General features: G+C 44.8%; 1 pseudogene; it reads left to right on the top strand.

Moving 5' to 3' along the window:
- Positions 1–4,290: 4,290 nt before the first annotated feature.
- LOC120437947 lies at positions 4,291–5,111 on the top strand (annotated as a pseudogene).

Genomic DNA, 5,111 nt, shown 5'->3' with positions numbered 1-5,111 from the left:
GTTACCAAAGAACGAGTCAGGAACACATCAGGAACAAACTGAGACACACAAGTTTTACAGAGACCCAACGAAGATGAAGAGAAAGCTGCTGTAACCTGGAGACCTCAGTCTGACCCTGAAATACCCCACAGATGGAGACACAAACACCTCCACCTGCACCGTCTGCAGCAGGGAGGGAAACATCCTGCTGAAGAAACAAGTGCTGCTCACTGTCAGGGCTCAGTGCTGTAGATGCAGGTCAGAGGTCAGAGGTCATGGTGGGACCAGTATCAGTTTTTTTCTTCTTTTCTTCTTAACATAGAAATCTCCATTACATATGAACATTTGGCTGCATATGAATATACTTCACTTTATGAAGCATCAACCCATGCTGTTCATCTTCAGTTAGATTCACCATCAGCTCATTTTCACATCAACATCCACATAATGTCTTTTTGATTCAAATACAGAGGAAAACTTTCTTCCCAGAAACAAATATATTCAGTATAATTTATTTTATTTACATGTTAATGTTAGATTAGTGACTCCTCCATCCTTTCCACACTGACTCTCAGTGTGGGGCCTACAGAGTTATTATCATATATAAAATCTAAAAATGTGTTGTTTTAACAGAACAGCCTTCTGTGCACCAACTACACGTAACAGCCTGTAAATAACAGCTCACCTGCAGTCTGTAAGTTTCTACCTGTGATTTCTCTACTTTGTTTCTCTGAGATCATCTCTGTGAAACATATTTAACCTGTTTAACCTTTATTTAACCAGGAAGTGAAGCTTAGAAACTCTTTGTGAGAGTGTGTTGAAGTGACACAGGCAGTTTGAACTTCATGTCAACATGAATCCATCCTGTAGGACACAGTGGAGGCTCTTCAGGCTCTCTGCTCCACCCTGGTGTTCAGTCCTGAAGGTTGGAGCACAGGGACAGTTCAGGCTCCAGCAGTCAGCTGACATTTGATGGAAATCAGGCCAATAAGCTGCTCCACCAGGAGGAGGCGCTGCAGGACGTGTCAGGAAAATCCAGGCTGGAGGTGAAGCTGCATGTGCTTCAGTGCAGTCACAGCATCATGTGACCAGGTCCTGGTTGGAGTCAAACAGGCTTTCTTTGTTTCTTTGTACTTATAAAACGCTAAAGAAGCATTTTCACATGTAATCAATGTGTTTTCATAGACAACATTAGAGCTGACAGTAAGAACTGCACACAGCACAATTCTGTTTGACACTAAATTAAAAATCAATAAAGTCACTTTGTGTCTACATGAGAATCAGAGAAACTTTCTTCATCCCAGAGGGAAACTGAGCTGTCGGAGCAGCAAACACACAACAAACATCAAGCACTGATAGGAAATGAGAAACACAGATATTGATGATAAATATTAAGATAAAGAGATAAATATAGAGATATAAATATAAAAGTGTCACGGTGTAGAAAAGTGACAGCAGGCTGCACTGAGCTGTGATTGGTTGTTTCCCAGATTTGTGCACCTACAACATCCCAACACCTGCTGATGTCCCCACTCTCAGTGTGAAAGTTCACACAGAGGTGGAGCCCACAGGTGGATCTGCCAGAGCCAGACTGACTGTGGAAACACATCCCTGTACGTATGTGACAGGTTAGAGGAGAGTCTGTACCAGCGTGGAGTCACTGTGGGTGGATGAAGAGCATGTGTGCACACACTGTTCAAACACAGCTACAGTGGGAAGGAGAAAACTACAAACATGGTGGTCCTGGATGTTCCCCAGAGTGTGAGGAATTAGACCAGGGGTCCCCAATCCCAGTCCACGAGGGCCGGTGTCCCTGCAGGTTTTAGATGTGTCCTTGATCCATCACAGCTGATTTAAATTGATAAATTACCTTCTCAACATGTCTTGAAGTTCTCCTGGTGATGAACTAATCATGTGATTCAGGTGTGTTGACCCAGGGTGAGATCTAAAACCTGCAGGGACACTGGCCCTCGTGGACTGGGATTGGGGACCCCTGAATTAGACAGACTCTACCAACACGTCATGTGATCACTGTGATGATGTCATCTCCTCACAGCTCAAACATGGCCTCCTGGTGAGTCGTGTTGAACCAAAGGAAGATCCTGTTCTGGTGTCCTTAGAGGAGGTCAGAGACGTCCACAGTGGGGACACCAGATGATGATCTTTGGTACAAACTGTGTCTGCGATTGTTTCTGTCTCATCCAGTTATCAAAGGACACACCATCAACCACAGAGATCATCCAGGAGCTCCCAGTGGACGACCTGAAGCCAGCCGTGGTCCAGATCTATGACGACTACCAACCAGGTCCAAGTCTGACTAAGCTTTACTCCAACAGCTCACTGACACACTTCAGAGGATCCATCAGACTGAACAGTTCATACAAGCTGATGTTTCAATCAGTGACACAGAGAAATGACACTTTCATAAATCTGGTTTTAGTCACTTTGAGTGTAAACAGGAAACAAACTGCATCATTTGTGCTTCTTGCACCAGGATCCTCCTCGTCTCTCCACAGCAGGAAGTTCAGCTCTGCTCTCATGAAGCAGCAGGAAGATGTGAGGCTCAGAGTGAGGACTGAGTACAGACTGATGGCACACACTCAGCCTTTTGCCACTGCATGCACAGCTGTGAGTCATGTGACACTCGTGCACTCGTGTTGATCACACCTCTCATTGCAGATAAGTGAACTCTCCCAGGGCAACGATCACACACAGTGGTGTGAAAAAGTCTTTTCACTCAGTCATTTCTGACTGTTTTATCACACAAATGTTCATGTTAGACAAAGATAACACAAGTAAATACATGATGATGTCATTGATTAAGGCACAAAGGTGATCCCAACCTACCTGAGCTGTGTGCAAAAATAACTGCCCCTCTGCTTCAGTCATGAATGAACTGTGATGAAGCACATTTGTTTATGAAGCTTAGTTCAGTTTGACAAACACACTCAGCCTGATTACTAGAAGACCTGTTGGATCAACAGACTCATCAACTTCTACAGAACCCGTGTGAGAAAGAGGCTGAAAGATGTCAAACAGCAACACATAATGCCACCATCTACACAATCAGCTGACAGAGTCACAGCTGTCAGTCTGCACAGGGTTCACAGCCATTTCTAAGGCTTTGGGACTCTGTTGAACCACGGTGAGAGCCATTAGACACAAATGCTGAAAGTGGGGAACAGTGGGAACCTTCCCAGGAGCCAGTGGCACCAACATGACTCCAAGAGCACATCGACATCCAGGAGCTCACAAAGAGCCCAGAACAACATGAAAGACCTGCAGGCCTCAGTTAAGGTCATCATTGAACAATAAGAAAGAGAATCCATGGAGGAGTCCAAGGAGAAAACCGGAGTCTAGCAGTCTATCTAAACAAAAAGCACTTAGACTAAAACAGATATACGTGTGTTTGCTATACCATAAAACAATAAGACAAGGCACGGCCTCTCCCATGCTCCCTGAGTGCTCTGGAATGCACCCCAAGCCTTTGCAGCCTGCTAAAGATCACACATCCTATCACTACACAATCGATTATACACCTCTAAGCATATCTGGTTAAATATTTTAAGCATAAATGACAATCAACAATACAAAACCTAACATTCCCCCCTTTTTGGCAGTTATGCTAGAAAAGTACCCAGTTATGAATACCTCATGTCTGACAGTATCAATGCAACCATTTTCATGCTCAGCATATGTAAACGTACACAGTTTGACAAATGTATTAGCAGCTATCCAAGTTCTCATTGATCTCATTCAATTGTAAACTGCATCCTACAAGCAAACAAATGAATTGTTAATGGTCAAAAGAGAAATTAACATTTTCAAGATCACTCCAGCTTGGTGGTGCTCCTCTACAAGACATGTAAATCGCACGTCTCTCTGCAGAGTGGTTTAAGTTCTGCGGGGCGTCATAAATGTCTCTTCCAGTTGTTTCCATCACTGTCCATAGGACCAGAGTCCAAATGTTGCTGGAAACATGCCTCAGTAATTTTGGTCGGTATTGACTCTTGGTGGCGCTGTCACTTGGTGTTCGCTCGCTTTGTGGTAGAGTATCACTTCCTGTTCCTGCTCAAACACAGTGGTGTTTCTGAGTAGCTTTTCTGCTTAGCAATTTAATTTAAATCTTTTGATACATCCCTTTTTCATAGTATAATCTTAACGTGCTTCATCCGAAGCACACTTTCTGTGTACTCACTACCTAATTTATAGTCAAAGTATTCACTCACTGTCTCTGTACTGTTTTGCTAGCTTAGCTTAGCTCGTAGCCGACTCGTTAGCACCATGGCTACTTCACCTGTCCCTCCTGCACTTTCCTGCTCATTGTGTCAGATGTTTAGTTACTCCTCGGCCTCCTTTAGCAGTAATGATACCTGTAACAAATGTAGCATATTTGCAGCTCTGGAGGCCAGGATTACTGAATTGGAGACTCGGCTTCGCACCCTTCATTCACCCGTAGCTAGCCAGGCCCCTGTAGCTGGTGCAGCCGAAGATAGCGTAGGCCCCGCTAGCTGTTCCCCGGCAGACCCCAAGCAGCTGGGGAAAGAGGGCGGCTGGGTGACGGTGAGGAGGAAGCATAGTCTTAAACAGAAGCCCCAGGTACACCACCAACCTGTTCATGTGTCTAACCGTTTTTCCCCACTCGGCGACACACCCGCCGGCAGTCAAACTCTGGTAATTGGTGATTCTGTTCTCAGACACGTGAAGCTAGAGACACCGGCAACCATAGTCAATTGTCTTCCAGGGGCCAGAGCAGGCGACATTGAAGGAAATTTAAAACTGCTGGCTAAGGGTAAACGTAAATACAGTAAGATCATAATTCACGTCGGCAGTAATGACCCCGTTTCGCCAATCGGAGGTCACTAAAATCAATATTGAATCGGTGTGTAACTTTGCCAAAACAATGTCGGACTCTGTAGTTTTCTCTGGTCCCTCCCAATCAGACCAGGAGTGACATGTTTAGCCGCATGTTCTCCTTAAATTGCTGGCTGTCTGAGTGGTGTCCCAGAAACGATGTGGGCTTCATAGATAATTGGCAAACCTTCTGGAGGAAACCTGGTCTTGTTAGGAGAGACGGCATCCATCCCACTTTGGATGGAGCAGCTCTCATTTCTAGAAATATGGACCAATTT

This window comes from Oreochromis aureus, linkage group 3 (genome assembly GCF_013358895.1).
Source record: "Oreochromis aureus strain Israel breed Guangdong linkage group 3, ZZ_aureus, whole genome shotgun sequence".
Lineage (NCBI taxonomy): Eukaryota > Metazoa > Chordata > Actinopteri > Cichliformes > Cichlidae > Oreochromis > Oreochromis aureus.
This window is presented reverse-complemented; position numbering and strand designations above follow the sequence as displayed.